Here is a 17,975-nt window from a genome sequence, read left to right as displayed (position 1 = left end):
CCACGCCCCCACCAGGCACCACCGGCGGGGAGATTAGAGCCCCGCGCAGGGCAAGCGCTAGCTTGTGCCAGAAGCAGATGTGGGGTGAGGGTGGCTCCTGTACCCTAAAACCAGCCAGAAGCGGCTGGGTGCCAAGCAGCACCAGGGGCAGGTGTCGCGCCTGTGTGTGAGCAAACCCAGCCATGCTGACGCAAGCCTCAGCGCTCACCTGTGCCTCTGCAGCGGCTGCCATGCAGAGCTCAGGGATGCCACTCCTGTGCAAATGCTGCCGAGCCTGTTCGCAGACAGTGTCGCATTGAATCCCAGCTGGGATGAACTGGTTTGGATTTGGTCAGTAAACGTGACCCCACAGGTCTCCTACATCTAGGAGCTGCCAGTGATAAACATGGTGAGCTGGAGCTAATTCAGGTGACAATCTTCCAGCCCAGCACCAGCATCTGTCGATTCTCACGCTGGGGCTGAGCTGCCAGGCATGCAAACAAAGAACAGTGAGTCAGGGCCAGAGCAGCCCTCAGCCTGGATACCTAAATTAACAATCAGAGAAAGATGCAAATGGCAACCTCCATTCTTCTGCAGGGTGTGTAAGTCACCAGCAAAACCCGTTACCGAGCTGTAGCATCATAACTCTGGTTCTCAGGTGCTCCACAGGCCAGGAGGCAGAGTCACAGTGCCTGCAAATAGCAGCTCTGGCCTCTCCCAGCCATGTGCTGATGTCCTGGGTGACCTTACCAAAGTCTCTTTGCCTCTATGTTTTCTCCTCCAACACTGACTCATTGGTTGTTGGCTTCTCAAAGGAGGAGCTGTCACCTTGCTTAGGTGGCCCACCAGGTTTGCCTTGCTTGGGACCTTGGCACCGCAGGTGTCTTGCAACTGGTGCAATTACAGCAATGCTCAGATACACTTGGCGGATACAGAGGAAGAGCAGGGTGCTGATAGAGTTGCCGCTTCCCTCCTCTCCATCCCTGGACACTGGCAGGTCTGTGCAGGATCTGTTCGGCAGGCTGGACAATGAAAAGCGCCCAGCTTTGCAGGCAGTGCGCAGCCCTGCCGGGGGGAGGAGGGGGAGGCACAGATGGCAGCAAATGCTCTCATCAGTGAAAATGATTGAAGCAAAACAGAAAACAGAAAAAACCTAGCAACTGGTGAGCAGCCTAATGAAAACCAGCACGGGGGTAAAGAAAAAGAGTCTAGACCTGATGGACCTTTGCATGGAACCTAATTCTGTGCTACCTTCTGTCCTGTGGTAAAGTTTCTCCCATCCTCAATTCATAAACACAAAGGTGTGAATATGACCCTGGATGGCTTCTAGGCACACCAAAGCCACTCACCTACCCATGTTGCCCAGAGCAAACTTGTATGTGTGTCAGCGTGGCACAGCAGTTCAGCACTGGGGGCAAAGGAGCAGGCACGCTTCCTGCACCTGAGGGGTGTTACTGCAAAGCCTCTGCAAGGCTTAGCTGCTGCCACCAGCCTCAGCTCCGCCAGCATGATCACTGCGTGCCAGTACAAAGGTCCTGCTCCTCCACCCCTCCCACCCCCTGACTTTGACCCATCATGCTGGTACTCAGCAATTGTGCCCCACATTTGGCACATATCTACGCTCCTGCCCAGCATCTCTCAGGTGCGTCCTGGGCAGAGGGAATCAAAAGGAATTTATTCAACATATGACGGGGTTTTTTTCTTTTTTCCCTTTGGCAGGAGTGCCTTGCGACACAGTCAGAGCCACAGAATGAATGCTTCTGCAGCATGCGCTGAGCTGAATGGCACAGCGTGCAGCCTTCCAGCCTGCTACTTATGCAATTAATTGCATGGTAGCTGCTTTTGCGACATGCATGCACAACTCTGCGCCCTGCAAGTGCTGAGCCACACTGAGCACAAGCAGATATTTCTGTTGGGAAAATGCAGACACATCTGGGGCAGCCCCCCGTGTCACATACAAGGCTTCCTGGTGATGTTGCAAGTGCCTTTTGCCTGCTCAAGCATGGCAGATCTCTTCCCTAATGGAGTGAAACCATTTTGGGCTTTGCAGGAGGAAGGTAGCATGCTGGGATCCACTGGGAATCCGCTGGGCTCCATCCCAGACATGGGGTGGGAGACCTGGGTCCCCTGGAGCATGTAGGCAGAAGCCAAAGAGAGGGTGATGCCCTTCCCATGGTGGGACATGCAGTTCACTGCAGTCAATATATTTCTTTACGAAACCGGGTGATATAGAGCCTGTGCCTGATAGAAGCAGAGTCATGTCAGCACAAGGGTCAACCCTGACTTCAGCTGTCAGCAGATTCTTGGGGTGCCAGTCCCCACCTGCGTGGAGCCAATGCTGCCAGCTCCGGGACTCTGGCTTGGCCAGTGGTACAAGGAACTGCATCTGAACACTACGCACGATTAAAAAAAAAAAAATCTTCAGACATTTAAAGCAATTGCAGGTTGATGAAAAGTCTCTCCTTTTTGATGGATAAGAAAGTTGGTTTGGCAGCAATTTCTTTTTCCCAGTTTTCCTTTATGATCAGGTTCCGATTTTAATCCCTGTAGGACGCAGGAGGCTCCATTGCGCTCTTCTGCACTTGGCCTGCCATTGCAATTAGGGGGCCTGGAAAATGTTTTAGCAAGAGCTATTACGTATACAATTGTAACTCGCATTCAAAACACGTAGCTGGGATGCAATAGATCTTCAGATGTGCCTGAAATCTGGGAAAAAGGAAAAAAGAGAGTGGGGCAAATAATTTTTTAAAGTGCTTTTTACTGAAATAAAGCACATCCCTTTAGTAATAAGCAACTCGCCGTGTAATTTTTGCTTGGTTCATGATGGTTGTGCTGGGGGGGGGGGGGATTGGCAGCCCTGGGACTGAGACAATAGATTCACATCTGGCAGATAGGAGCTTAGAGAATGAGGCTGCTTTGTTCTGCCTGCCTGACCATAACAGCATTGCCCTGCTCTCCCTGCTTAATTTCCCCTGGGGAAAATAGGGATGCTGCTTGCCTGGTCAAGAGTGGACCGGGTGTGCTTGTGGCACTGCACTCGCTCAGGCTGGCTGCCTTCCTCCATGTAGCCAGGCTCATGGGTCCGCACCCGAATGCCAGAATTTCAGGTTGAACAGGGTTGGGATCAAAACAGGGTTAGCTCCCAGGTTTGGGAGGCAGGTGAGGTTTTGTAAGTCTCTAACACTGCCTGCTCCTGGCCCCTGCGATCCTGGGAGCAGTTTAACAGCAGTGAATCATATGTTTTGGTTTCTCCCCGCCAGGAGTTTGGTTACAACGCCTTGCACAGAAGCAGTGAGCGTGGGAAGGATACATGGCTTGAGAGCTGGAGCCTCTCTTGGCAGCTGTGAAAACCATGGTCCCACTGGTCCCTGACCCCAGTGGAGCATCTCTTCCCATTTGCTGCCATTAGAGATTTTGTATGGCTCATATCTCCTGTGTCCTCATCACTAAGAGATGCACTAGGACATCCTTGAGGTTGCTGAGGAGAGGCTGCCAGAGATGAAGGCTCAAGAGGGAGGTCAGCTCAGCCTCTTGCTAGAAAGAACAGTCCAAGGCAGGTGTCTGGCAGCCCCTTGGGACACCCCGTCCTCTGCCTCTTCTTCACCATCTCCCCATTCATTACCTCCTCCCAGCTTGGCATCCTTCTCCCACCTCCTTCCTTGTACTCCTCCCTTGCATCATGCCACTGACTGGCTGGGAGTGATCTTCCTGACGGCCGATCTGGGTGCTCATCTAGGTGCAGTGTGCCAGGCCTGGGGTTGAAAACATTTATTTTAACTGGGATTTTGAAAGAAACTATTGAAATCTTCTTCCTTCAGCAGGCTTTGAGAGTTCATGGCTTTCTGCCTAGATAATATTTTTTATGAGGAAGTTTTGGGTCTTTCAAACTCATTCCTTTCCCCCTCCCCCCCTTTTTTTTTTTCCTATTTTACCCCTGAAAAAAAGAGACGTGTCGGGTGATGGAGAAAACAGCCTGAAGCTGAAGCAGGAGAAGACTTTCTTGGTTTTTCCTTGGCCAGGGTGCTCCACACAGCTGTGAGGACAGAGCTGATCAGGAAAAACAGTGGGAAAGGCAGAATGGAAGAAAGACTCCAGCTTTGTTCCAGCCATGCTGGACCTGCTTCTGCTCCCACTTCCCTAGGGCCAAGTACTCCAGAGACGCTAGAGGAGGGAGCACCCATCCTACCCCAGCATCTTGCCACTGATTACAGTCACTGGGCTGAAATCCATGCTGTTTAGGTAGACTAGCGCTCATTTTGCAAAAGTTTCCCTGCTGACAGCTTTGGATGAGGCAATTTTCTGGGGTGGGAGAAGGGTATGAACTCAGTACTGCTTATGCCATGGGGAGACTGAGATTTTTTAGCATCCCAGGGTTTTAGACCTTTGGTGCTTTACAAGGAATGACCTTTCTGAGAAAGTTTTTGCCACCAGTGACCATGGCAGATCAACACCCTTCTTTAGCGAGTTGCCAGCTGCATGTCCAGAGAAATGAGAGTTAATTTAAAAACATCCGGCATCTGTATTGGCAGCAGGGAGGAAGGTTCCCTTGATATCCTAAGCACCAGCAAAACCTAAGCTTCTAAACCCTAATCCCTCTCTAAGCTGGAGCTGCCAGGCCAGGGCCAAGGACAGAGAAAAGAGCCTGCTGCACTAGCCAAGCCAGCCATGTGACTCTTTGGTGCCACCACAGTAGAATGGAGGTGAGCCCACCCCATCCAGCCAGGAGCCAAGCCATGGGCTGAGGTCCCACTGAGTCCCCCAGCTTTTGGGCCACTCTTTTCCACGTTGTCCGTGCTGCATTTACGTCTGTTCTTCCCCAGCTTGGGCACTTCAGAGCAAGCAAGTCCTGTGGGGCTGTCCTGGTAGCCACCCCACTGCTCCAAGTTCAGCATTAGGGTATTTGAGGTTGGTAGACCCAGCCCATGAACTGCAGGCAGAGTTCACTGACAGGCAGGAGGGCTGGCCGCGTCTGCAGGAGAACATCAGGCCACAAGGGTAGCCCGGGAACCATCTAGGAAGCAAAGCCTATTTTTTGCCATGGCACCATGGCATAGGAATTCTCCACTGGGGACCTCAGCTGCCAGGGCGGTCACCCCCAAAAAAGCCCTTTGCTGCTCAGGCCACTCTCTCCGCGGGGTAACGCATCTCCTTGCGAGGGGGCATCACCAAAAAGTACCAGGTGTGGGACCCAACACTCAGCCTAGCAGGCGGGCTGGGCCGGGCCGGGCCGGGACTGCCCGGGCTGTGCGCAGGCAGCGCGGGCCCCGGAGGGGCGGGCAGCGGCGCAGCGCGGAGCTCCACACCGCCGAGCCGCGGGGGAGAGCGCAGCGCTCACTCCTTCCGCGCCGCTCCGCGTCCGCGGGGCTGACGTCACCCTGTCCCTGCGCCGCCCGCGCTGATTGGCTGCGGGTGACGTCAACGCTGTCTTCCCCCCTTCTCTTTTTTTTTTTTTTTTTTTTTCCTCCCCCCCCACCCCGTTCCCGAGGCATGACCTCATCGCCGGCGCATTCTCGGCGGTGCGCGGAGCGGCGCGGAGCGGCGCGGAGAAGCGCGGAGCGGGTCACCCCCTCCCGCCGCGGCATGCGGGCCCTGCGGCGCCGGCAGCGGCCGCGCCAGCGGACAGCCCGCGGAGCGGCGCGGCCGTCCGCGCCCGCCGCGCCGGGTCAGTGCATCCCCTTATAAATGTCTATAAGTGCCGGGTCTGTGCGCCCCGAGGAGGGGGGACAAGCGGGGAGGGGGGCGGCGCGGTGCGGTGCAGCGCGGTGCGGTGCAGCGCGGTGCGGTGCGGCGCGCCCGCATGTGTGGAACGGTGCCGGCATCGCTCCCAGCGCCGGTGGACAGCGCGAAAATATATACCTATATCTGTATGCGTGTATGTAGATAACGGGCTTTGGGTTTTTAAAGGGGGGTGGAATTATTCTCGTGCAAGGAAAAAAAGGGGGTGCTGCGCTGGCGCTGGGGACGAAGCAGCCCTGCAGCGGGCTGCGCCGCGGGGATAGGGCGGGGGGGCTGGCGCTCCGCGGCCGCGCAGGTCGGGGGCGCTGCACTTGTTTTCGGGGCAGGAATTGAAAATCCCACCCTGCCTTCGCGGTGCGCGTTTGCCGGGCGGTGGCGGTGCAGGTGAGGAGGGGGTTTGGGAAGCACCGGGGAATGCCCGCTGTCCTGTCGGACCTGGGGTCGCGTATGGAGGGGTTCTCTCTTGGCGGCTGAGGGCTGGTGTTTGAGGAAGCGGTGTTAAGAGCGCTGTGGTTTTTCTGATGATGAAAGAGGTTGGAGTGTCGCCCTGTGTCCTTGGCGTTTAAATGAAGCCGGCATGTGTTCAGCAGCGGGGGTTTTCATGCAACACTTCACTGCTGCAGCTCCAAAGGCACTGCTAGCGATTAATGAGTTAAGCTGCCCGTTTAAAATAATCCCCTCCACCTCCCCTAATGTGCATAGACAGATTGATCACCCTCCCCAATTATTATATAGCAAAAAATGTTGTTTTTTGTGTTCAGCGTTGGCTGTTTTTAAAGATTCCTGGCTATTTCCTTTATTGATAAATAAGTTCCTTCTCTTTCCTGCTCCCCCCTCCCTTTTCTCCTCCCCCAGATTTAAATTCCTGAGCAACAGCAAAAGCTGATGTCAGTGCTTCAGCTTGCATTGGGGGAGCTCTGTGCACAGGTCAGTAATTTGCGGTTTCGTTAGAAGGAAGGACGCAGTGCAGTGCTGTTAAGGATATTTGGATTTTTCTAGGCACAGATACGTTTATGCTTCGTATTGCGGTAGTTATCAACAGCTCCCTGGTGGGAGCTAGACGCTGCATAAGCATGTGTGGATGAGACCGTCCCTGTCCCAAGCAGCTAGTGATGACAAATGCATTGGAAATAGTTGCTGGAGGCTTCCATCTCCCTCTAATTTGGGTTATGATGGCAGGTCTCTCCCAGGAGATGGTCAGTATATCCAAGGAGCCCTGAGCAGGCAGGACTGAGGATTGCACCTGGCAGTCTAGGGGCAATGTTAACCTTGAAAACAGCAGCTTGCCCGTGGAGCAACATTTAATGTTCGCTTGCATTGTCTCATCCTCCTGCGCTGAGGCGAAAGGCTCGGGGGCACAGCTGCCTACGCGCCCAAACGTGGCTGCAGAGAGCTTTGTTTTTGGAATGACTCCGTGCGCGGGAATTGGCATTGCCCCTGTCAGATGGGGTTTTCTCGTGCTGTTGAAGGGCGTCTGTGCCGGGAGGACTCTCTCTGCAGAAGAGGTTTGTTGGGGTTTGGGGTCTGGCTGGGGGTTCCTGTGCTTGCTTTGGTTTTGCTTGTAATGGTTCCCAAAATGAAATGAGCTGCAGCACTGGGAAAACCTTCCTGGCCATAGCTGGAGGTATTTGGGATTTTAAAATGCCTGCAAGGGCTTTGCAGGTGTCTTGTCTCCATTTTTGCCTGGCACAGCCATGCTGGAAGAGCCTGGCTATGTAGGACTGTCCAAATAGCTGGGACCAGGGAGGACGGTTGGGCGCATGAGCACCAGATTGATGGCCGAATACCTCTTTTCAATGGCAGCAGGCAGAAATTCCTGCCCTCAGCCCATCGGCAACACACTCAAGCAGCACAAACCAGGGGCTGGAGGGTCTCTGAGCCAAGATGGCAGTATCTCACACCAAAAGGCTTTGAACCCATCAGATTTGCCCCCATGGCTTTCCATAGTCCCAGCCTTGATGTAAGGGAAGGAAAACTTGGATCTAGCATTGCTGTTTAAAATCTAGTCTTAGCTATGCTTGGTAGAGATGAGCAATGTGGCCAGAGTTCTTAGGAGCTTTTACTGGGGGCTCTGCATGGATATTATTCTTGGAAATACTGCACTGTGTTTGCCTGTGGAGCGTGTTTTTGTTGGGTGCCAGGCACTCTGCTGAGAAAGCCACTGAGGTGCCTGCCTTTGGAGAGCTTAAATTGACCCAAAACTAAATGCAATGCCACTATTACTGCCAAAACACCCCCGGTGGCTGGGCAGGACTTTGCAGCAGTGTCTGTCCTATTCCGCCAAACTGGATCTTGGGTCGTGGGAGAAAACTAGCTTCTCCCCCTGCAGCCACATCCCCAAAAAAAGACCTCCCCAAAGGCTGGAAACACATTACGTCTCTGGATTTCTGAAATGACTTCTCTTGGCATTAATCTGAGTAAGTACCCACTCCATACCCCTTACCTCTGCACCAGCTGCTTTAATCTACGTAACAGGTAGAAAGTGTGCTATAGGTGTTTTTCCTTTTTGGATTTGCTTTGTTGCTTTTAAGTGAGGCTGTTGTTAGTGATCAGAGGTTAGTTTCTCCGGTGCACAGCTTGGCTTGCAGAGCCCTGGGCGCAGGCAGGTATGGAGCATGTTAACACTATCAGGGATGGAAAGAGGAAAAGGAGGTGCTCCAGTGCTTGGCAGCTTTGATTTGTAGTGTGGGCTCATATGACACTGCTGTCATACTGAAACAGTTCTGGCAATCTGAATATTGTAGAGAAGGAGGTGATAACTCCTAACTCCTGTCTACCTGATAGAGGAGCTCAGAGGTTGCATTAGGAGATTTTGTAGACCTTTTTGCTCTCCACTGTGGCAGTGTTAAGGGGGAGATGGGTGCAGAAACACCTGGGTGCTCCCAGTCCTCCAAGCACAGCCAAATCAGTCTCGCCTTACTTTTTTCCTTGTTGCTATGCAGGAGAAACTCCGGCAGCCAGAGCGGCAGTGCCATCATTCTGTGGGGAAAGCTCCAATACTCTCCTCTCCATCCCCGTGCCCTCTGGGTTTCAAAACCTGTTTTTCAAGCTTTACATTTCTTCTCTGAAGATACACCTGTCCCACCTGATGCCGAGTGGGAAGGAGGCACCTGACATAATTATAGGCAGGCTTTGGGAAGGGAGGTGAGTGGCCTGGGAGCATTCACCAGATAAGAAGCTCAACCAGCTCTCTCCTCAAGATTTTGTCAAGCATGCTCAAGAGACCTGGGCATACTTAGTGTACAGGGTTGTAACACAGTCAGGGGAACGTCAGTGGGGTAAAAACTGATCATGCCAAGATACTCTGCACTAATGGTATCAGGGGCTGCTCTCAAAGCCAGGCAGAGCTTGTGGCATGATTAGTGGCAGCAGAGGTTCTCATGGGGACAGCAGATGGTGTATGGCACCCCAGCAACAGCCTCATGGCTTTTCCTGCTCCTCAGATGGAGGGGGAGACCATGGCATGTGTCACATCCCTAGCGGGTCAGCAGCTGAGACCATGGTGGAACATACCAAGCTCTGGCCACAGCAGGTGCCTCGATTGCCCTGTCTCCTCTTCAGCTTGAGGTCATGGAAAGAAAAACAAGGCTGTATCTCTTCCTCTTCCAAGAGATGTTTGTAGACTTTCTACCCCAAGCCTTTGGGTCAATGCACTCCTTTGGCTCTCAACCTTCTCCACTTTGAGCAAGGAGAGTAAGGCTGAAGGAGGGCTATGTTGGGGGGCTGTGCTCGGTGCAGAGCCCTGCCTAGCATACGCTGCAGACTGCCATAATTCCTGTAGAATGGCTTGTTCCATCTCTCTGCAGTTTGACTCTTCCTCTGAGCCAGCTGGACAAGGTAATCTAGGTTGGTGTTCAGGGGTTTTCTTCCTTTGCTTTGCCCAGAGATTCTCTAGGGTTTTTGCTGCTCTGGACCTCTAATTTCCAAAAGTGACAGGTAGTGCTTGTTTGCATGGTGCCTTGGAAGGATCAGTATTTCAGAAGATAGGTGGGGTGGTAGCCCAGGCTGGGATCAGAGGAGAACCTGGAGGTGCTCACTGGAAGCTGGTCCAGTACATGAAGAGTCTCGTAGCAAAAACAGGGAGCAATAACAGCACAGAAATGCAGAGACTGGTTGCACAAAGATGAAATAAGTGATGCATTTTGCACTGACTGAAATTAAGTGCAACAGAGCAACCTATCCGGGGCTGGAAATCCTTCCTTGATTATTTCTTTTGTTCCCACTCCTGCCTTTTTCCATGTTGTTTGCTGTGCGTGGAATGCCTGCACAGTTCCTGTTTTCCCACCCCAGTGTGTGCATGCATGACTTGTCTGCCTAGGCTGTACCTTTTTTAAACCAAGCCTTCAAGTCTCTTGAGGCAGAGACCTTGTGTTCTTCAAGGATTTCTCCAGGGTCCTTCAGGGTGCTCTAGAAATTTGCAAAAGAGGCTCTGTGTATAGCATTTCTGCATGCTGAGTTATAGGAAACATAATTTCTAAGCCTGCTGATGACTGAGAACAAGTCATTTGGTCACCAGAAGAGGGACAAGACAACCTATTCTGGTGTTAATATTAGCTCTCCTTTGAAGGAGAGAGGCGTTGGACCAGATGAGCTCCTGAGGTCACTTTCAACCTGAATTATTCCATGACTACTCCATAAATACCCACCATCATGCTTCTCCCAGGCTTTTGTAAAGTACCTGTTATTAGGCAGTGATGGTGAGGGGACTTGAAATGAGGTGGGCCACTGCTTTGATCCTGTATGGAGATTCCAATGACAGCATGACCCTGGCATCCTCACCTCCACAGCACGCGTCCTCCAGCCTTGCTAATGATGCAATGCGTCTTTCCGGTTCATCTCTACCGATCCGTGTTACTCATCCGGCATGTAGGCAGCACCCGCATCCACAGCTTTTCATCTCACCTTTTTTCTTTTTTTTTTATAGGGTATTTAGTTCCTTGAGGAGCGCTGCTGTCCAAATCTTGCACGTGGTAATTCAGCTGATGCAGCAGAAGCTCTGGTAGAAATTTCTGTGCATTTGTTGCGTGACTGAAGTGTGGGGTTTTTTTATCAAGCAAGTCAAGCCCTTCCCTCACATTAAACCTGTATCTGCTTAAATCACAGACCTCCCATTGAAATCCAGCCCTTCTTGAGTAACGCCAGGCAATCTTTGCTCCATACAAACGGAGTTCATCTGTCTCTGTGGCATGATGCTGAAAAGAAGCAACCGAGAAGTATCTGCAGCATCCAGTTGTTTTTGCATTGACTCTAACAACCCTCATGTCCAAGCTTGCGATGGCAGCCTGGTTCTCCTTGAGCCGTAGCTTGAGTGGAGTTATTCATGCCATCTTCATCTGCCTTGGCCGGCAGCCCTGTGTGGCAAGCGGACAGGTGCAGCCTGAGCCTCGCTTGGCACTTGAGGCTGTTGAGTAGAGGGCTGGTGCAGAGAAGGTGCCAGCACTGCTGACTTGTGGGCTAGCCTGTGAAAAAAACATGTTAACTGCTTTGCTGCTGTTAGTGGACCTTGCAGAGATGTCCCCAGCAGCTGTGCTAGCTCAGCAGAGCTGAGACCCAGAAGCCAAGCAAGCCTGGAGATCTCCTTGACACCTCACCTGCTGCTCACCTCAGGTTTGGCTCTTCTGGTGGAAAGTCAGAAGGACACAGCAGGGCAGGGAGGTGACCCAGAGGGACAAGCCTCCAGCTGAAACTGAGCCCTGGGGCTCTCTGAATTATCCTGTGGGGTGGTGAAGGGACAAAACGCCTCCCACGCACCAAGGGAAGTTGACTGCTGCAAAAAATGGGAATGCAAATCTCTGACTGGGCAGAATCTCCCCAGACACATCCTTTTGTAAAGCACTTGCATTGTACCATTAAAAATAGATCGGTGCGATCTCTGCTTGCTTGGTAAATGCTGATGCCTGTAATTCTGTGTCATCCTCACAATCCCTTCTGCTTTGAGCTTGGCTGCCTCTTTGTCTGGCACCTGAGCAAGGTTCATTCAGCAGTAACTGGTAAAAAGATAAGTGTGAGTTCTATTGGAGTCTAGCAGGATGGGCAGGAAGGTGAGGAGGACTGAACTGAGCTGGGAGGTCAACCAACAACCCTAAAGGAGCGAGGCTTGGTGTGATCACCCATGCTTTCTATTGCATGGTCAGAAGCAGAGATGAGTGAGACTCGCTGGTGTGGAAATAAGCTGGTGTTGAAGATCTGGGTGGATGTAATTATTTATCTCTGGTTTGGTCTTGGTTGTATTTTTGGCTTTTTTTTTTTGTTTTGTTTTGGGTTTGTGTGTGTGTTTTGTTGTTGTTGTGGTTTTGGTTTTGGCTTTTTTTTTTTTTTTTTTAACTAGGGTAACAAAATTATATACCATGCTTCAATGTCTGCCTGGAGTTGGCAAGGGGAATATTGCTGCTCATTTCCCCCAGTGAGTAAATTAATCTAGTTTGCCACCCACAATGATGATCCGGATTAAGAGAGAGGGCCTATGTTACAAAATGCTGCAACACCCAGCTCTCAGTGAAGAGGCTAGTCTGTAGGATTTCATACATGAAGAACTATGGCATCTGACCAGCAAGCTGTGGCTTGGCGAGTTCAATGGGCACGTGATTGTCTGAGGTGGTGAGGATGGAGGAAGACCTGCAAAACACTTTGTTTGACCCCCCTGTCACCTTGGATTAACAGAACAAAATGAGCTGGTAATGAATCACATCCCCCAAGGGAAAAGGAAAGAGTGGAGTGGGAACGTCAGCTTGGGCTTTGCCTATCTTGTGTGTTTTTTCTAGATAAAGGTAATCCTTCGAAACCAGGAGTTGGTGCCTCCTCTTTGGGGCTCTGGTAAGAGGTAAAGCTTGAGCCGACAGGTGCTAATTCATCCCAAATCTGTTAGCAATTTGACTATTGTGTGCATATAGGAAATTCAGCAAGCCTTGAACCATGTCAGGAAAGTCTTGCAAAACACATTTACTGCTCTGAGGAATGTCTCATTCCATGGAAAACCAGTGTAGCCCCTTGCATTTGAGTTGAATTCTGGGTCTGCTAAGGAGGACCACAGTTTCAATGGGTGTAGGGTGGTGTAACTGTGGACTTTGGCCTCTGCTGGCTGGAAACCTGTGCTGCGATCTCCATCTGCACCTCAGTTTGCACTGGTTATTGTCAGAAACTGCGTAAAACGTGCCAGGAAGCAGTGACATCATTTTTCTTCAGTGAGACCAAGGGTCCTATTTGTCATTTAAATGTGGAGGACTAGTGGCACTGTGCTGAGCAGGTGCCAGCAGACGGCCCCCAAGTTTGCTAGGTGCTTGGTTCACCAGCCTTGGCCTCACCTGTGGCTGTATTTGGTGCTCTGCTGAGATGGACAGGCTCAGGTCACTTGCAATTGTCCTGAAGAAATGAAATGCTGCTGTGTTTATTGGTAGCCTTGAAGAACCACAGCGTAATCCTGTGATTTCTTTCACTTAGTGTGAACGTGGTATGGGAAAATGGTCCACAAACTTTTTCTCCAGGAGACTGCAGATGAACCCAGCAGGTATTTATGGTGTCTGGTGTCCTAGGATGGGAAAGCCAGACCAGCCCTGCAGAAATATCTAGCTGCATACTTTTCTGGGCTGTCTCTGTCTGTTCTTGTTGCAAAAAGGCAAACAAGCTACTGGAGATCACCAAGATAAGTCTACTCTGCTCATGGGGTCATGCAGCAAATTATGGGGATAGCAGACAATGGGCAGCAGGGGCCCTTGAAGCATCAGACTAGATTTCCCTTCTCCAGTGTGACATGTCCTCTGAGATGTGTGCCAAGCTGCCCAAAGCACAAAGAGCTTTCAGCTCTGAGATGAGAGCGTGGCCAGTTCTCAGCTTGGCAGGGTGAGGATGGAAATGGGTAGCTTTGGTATTAGAAAGCAATGTGCTTGGGAGCTCCATCTTTAGCCTGGGCAAAGGCAGCAATTAAATGGCTCGCTGGTCACGAATAACCTTTGGTCTTGGCTTTTGTAGGCTTTAAAATGAAAGCTTGTGTTTATACCCAAGGGAAAAACCATATAAGTCATGTTAAAAGCACAAGCCTAAGAGAAGGAGATACTGGCCTTGTCATCTAGACTCTGGCTAAATTTCCTTCTCTCCTGTCCCCGTTGGCTTTTCTTGACTGGATCTTCAGACTGACCAGTGTGGCTGCACTCAGAAATTTTTCTGGGAATGGCCAGTCTGCAAATCCTTAGATGCACCTGAGTCACTTTGGTGGAAGCAGGCTAGGGGGTAATTGCATTTGCAGTCACAGCCCATCCAAAGCTGCTGGCATAACATCAGGTGGTGGGAGGGGATGGGGGACCCCTCTGCTTGACTTAACTGCAACCAGAAGAGGTGGTCGGCCTTGCAAGGTGGGGAGTGCATGGGAAAGACTCCCTTGCATCTGGGTACAACTTGTCCCCTTTCCTTTCATCCCTGTGTTCCTGTCTGCGACTTGAGCGTGAGCAGCCCCTGAGTTGCCCCATGCCACCAGCCATGTACCCAACTGACTACCCTCATGCCAGTGCTGTAATGTGCCTCCACACCATGTCCCTTGTCTGGTGTGAATGCACCATCTGGCACTTTGCTGAAGGACATCCTGGTCTTTCAGCTATGCTCCTGATGGAAAACACCTTCTGAACCAAGGGCTGCAGCTACAGAGGGGAACTGGGGGGCATGGGGAGGTGAGTAGGTGCTGCTTGGGCATGTGCAGCTTCTTGCAGGGCTCCCCACCATGCTGCTTCCAGCCTACAGGAATAGAAGAGCGTCTGCAGCATAGAAAAGAGGGGGAAAAAAATAATGAGATCAGCAAGCAGCTGTGCCTTTAAGCCTGGCAGAGGTGTAGTGGCTGCCTCTCAGTGATACCTGCAGGAAGAAGGGGAGTCTGCCCCTTCCTGAAGCCCTCCCTGTGTGGAGGGCATGTGCAGGGGCTCTCATTCTGGGGGGAGAATGCCTGCGGTGTGGAGGGACCTGAGATGGGGATGTGAGATCAGCATGGGTGAGGCATAGGGGGAGTCCTCTATCTGCCCTGGGAAAACCCCCTGTGGGTCTCAGGGGCTTAGAGCAGGGCAGCAGACCACATTGCCATCTCTCCTGCATCTTCATATTGCTGGAGCTTGGGAGATGTCATTCCTCTTCATCCTTGAGATTTGCTGGGGAAAGGTGGACAAGCTAACTCTGCATCTGGGTTAGTGGATGTGGCTAGTGGTATTTCCCGGCCTCGTTTTAAGGAGCAAAAGCAAAAAAAAAAAAAAAAAAAAAAAAACAACAACACAACAGTTTTTCAGTCATCAAGCAGAGAAATCTTTTGTGCTGCCTTCTAAAGGGACCTTGAGTGGCTGCTAAGAAATCATCAGTGGCTACATCACCTTCAAAGCGGCTACTGCAGGCATCGGACAGCTTTGTCCCACTGCCACCCTGGGGGATCATTAGTGCTCCAAATTCCTCACCCTTGGAGAAAGCCTGCATCTCTCGCTGGGAGGGAGAAGCTGCTAGGCAGTTTATGATGGTGTGAGTAGCAGAAGGGGATCGGTATATGGACTGAAGTTCACAGCAGATTGGATAAAGCAGGAGGACACGTCCTAGAGTTTCCTTAACCCCATCCCACTTGCTAAGCTGCATTTATCAGCCCATGCAGGACCTGAGCATCTTTCCAAGAGTGAGCCGAAGGCACTGCAGTAGCATTGCCTCGGGCCGGAGACGCAACCGTTGCCTGGCAGCTGTGGGTTTCCAGGGAAACCAGAGGTGCTAACTTGATAATGAACCCAACGTCCCTGATTGCTGCTGCAAAATAATAATAATAATTAGTAATAGGCCTGTGATTTAGGAATCCCTCAAACAGTGTGAGCCTGCTGAGGGGAGTTTTCTGAGTGCTGGAGCACTTGAAAGAAATTAGGGCATGGGGAGGAAAAAAAGGTGAAGGGCTTGGCAAAGTCACTGTGGTTTACATTTTAATAAGTGTCTAGAGAGCTTGAGGGCCAGTGGGGTTCTGCCGGTGTCCCAGTAGTAAGCCTGGGGCTGGTGGTAAGGCTGACCTGGATGGGTGGAGGAACCCTAACCAGGCAGCATCTTACTGCAGGGCTCAGAGGACATGGGTATTTCCCCAGGTGGGCTGCAGGAGGAAAAGACGAATCACTTGACTCAGTGCTGCTGAGTCTCTAGTGAACATGGCAGTTCTTCAGGAACATCTGTTTTTGTGGGTTGCTGGGGACAAACAAGTAGGCGTTTTTCTGTGGTGCTCTTATCCTTTGGTAAACTCAAGGTGGAGATACCACCAGAAGAACATGCTCCTGGGATGAGCATCACAGGCAGCATGTTGCAAATCCAGTCCCATTTATGTGATGGAGATGTGTTCATGGGGTCAAAGCTGCTTCCCACAGCAGAGGTGGCCTGCTTGAGACAGCAAGGGGAGCATCTCCTCAAGTGGACCATGTGTGGAGGTTAGAGGTCTCCAGGACAGAACTACTAGCTTGGGGCAAAGAGTGAACATGCTGGTTAGTGAGGTTTATGGTTGCTACAGAGACATGCCAGCCTTCCAGTTGATGTCTCCAGTAAAACAGAGATCTTTGCCTTTCCCCTACCACTTCTCTCAGCTGGGGGCCTTGTGCAAGATGATAAAATGAGGGAAGTGGCCTCCACCTCAGTGACCTATGTTGAGACAGCACAGGGATGAATTCTTGTGGTCTGTCGTGCCACACGGATAGACTCAGGCTGGGGTGAGTTTCAGGTTTTCTTCCTCTCTTGCCTGGGCTGACCAGAGGAGAGTCACAGCCAGGTTGAACACTTGCCCTTAGCCTGGCTTGCCACACATGTCTCTTACACTCTTGACTTGTGTGGCCAGCACCCCTCACCTGACATGCATGTCTGTGGAGGTGATGCTAGGGACGGAACCCCCTGAGTGGGCAGCTGGTCCAGCCTGTGTGCTAAGTTCTGCCTGTCTTTCTGTCCCTTGGCTGCAGCGTGGCCTCTCCTGCTTGGCTGTCCCCATTCAGCTAAGCCATGTGTCCATCTCCTCATTACAGGCACTCCAGGGAGAGGTGGGATTAAAGGATTATGGTAATGTTCTTCAGGAACACTCAAGAAGATTAAGATGGCTTTAATAAACTGATAAGAGAGGGACACAGCTATGTTTCTGAAACCCTAATTTAGGTTTCAGGTTAACCTTTTCCCCTGGTGTCCTGTCACCATGGTGAGATCTCTTACTTCAGCAGTGTTCCATGGCTGTGCCTATTCCTTCAGTTTTCCTTTTGACCCATCTGAGCAGAAGTGAAAGACATCTTCTTTCTCTGGTAGCTTTCCCAGGTACCAAGGTGTTAGAGCTCATTCCTCTCAGAGGCATTCTCACACACAGGCTGCGAGTAGTGAAGGTCTTGTAGCTCCTGGTGGTAGCTGAGGTACCTGTTAGCTGGGGATGAACCCTCAGTCTGGCTTCAAAATGTCCTGTGGTTGCTGGCAGAGAAGTGTCTTGTCTGCCTTTGACCCAGCTGGACATACTCTTAGAGAAGTCCCTGTGTCTTGGGTCACGTGCCAAGGTTATAGGTCCCTACCACTGCTCTCAGCTGGTCACCTCCATCCTCCATAAAGGCTCCCAGAAAGAGAGGCAGAATGGACCAACTTTACTCTGTCTTCCTGCATGTCTTTTGGGTGGAGCTGGGAGTGGGGCCTGGCTGATGTGTCACACATCTGCTACCAGGTCCACCTGGGCGTGCTGCAGTGGAGGTTTATCCAGTTGTTCTGCAGGTGGGCAGCTATTAGCTGAGCTGGGAAACCTCCTTGTCTATCTTCTCCAATCTCTTCCACCCAAGCTCGTGGTCATCTTACAGAACTTCATGCATGGAAAGCCTCTTCTGAGAAGGTTTCTCTCAGAGTGGTTAGGTGGTCAAGGATCTTTCCCAGACCCCTCTATTTGTGTCTGAGACCCCCAAAGTTTACCCCTTCCTCATGATCTGGAGAGCAGATACCATATTATCTCTGGAGGTACTGTACAATGTGTCCCCCCATGTTGGATCTCTCCTTCCTCCCTCTTGAGTCTTTCACTCTCATCCGTCTGCCATGGTATTATCCCCATCTTTTTTTGTCTGTCAGCTTTCTCCATTCCCTTTTTATTTCTTGGATGTAATAGGAAGAGCCAAGAAGAATTCACAGCCTGGTATCCTGATGGGGAAGGGAGGCAGAAAGTGATTTGGGGAGTGGGGTGTGAAAGGAAGACGAAGGGGAAAAGCTGGCTAATTTGCATCCTTTCTGAGTGCCCTGGCTCTATAGCCAAGGTACAGCAGGGGGTCTTCTGG

At 51.4% G+C, this 17,975-nt stretch overlaps 1 protein-coding gene across 3 annotated transcripts in view; it reads left to right on the top strand.

The window, feature by feature from the left end:
• The first annotated feature begins 5,447 nt into the window (after window positions 1-5,447).
• Window positions 5,448-17,975, top strand: part of DUSP8 (dual specificity phosphatase 8) — a 48,043-nt gene continuing 35,515 nt past the window's right edge. The window contains exon 1 of one of the 3 annotated variants that reach the window (XM_065065102.1): window positions 5,448-5,641. The gene's annotated coding sequence lies outside the window, so the exon portion shown is untranslated. Of the gene's footprint in view, window positions 5,642-6,178; window positions 6,643-6,717; window positions 7,221-17,975 lie in introns of those variants that run through there. The other 2 variants (XM_065065104.1, XM_065065103.1) reach the window with 2 other exon arrangements.

The sequence above is a fragment of the Columba livia genome, chromosome 5 (assembly GCF_036013475.1).
Source record: "Columba livia isolate bColLiv1 breed racing homer chromosome 5, bColLiv1.pat.W.v2, whole genome shotgun sequence".
NCBI classification, from domain to species: domain Eukaryota; kingdom Metazoa; phylum Chordata; class Aves; order Columbiformes; family Columbidae; genus Columba; species Columba livia.
The sequence above is the reverse complement of the archived record's forward strand: the minus strand, read 5'-3'. Positions and strand labels throughout refer to the sequence as shown.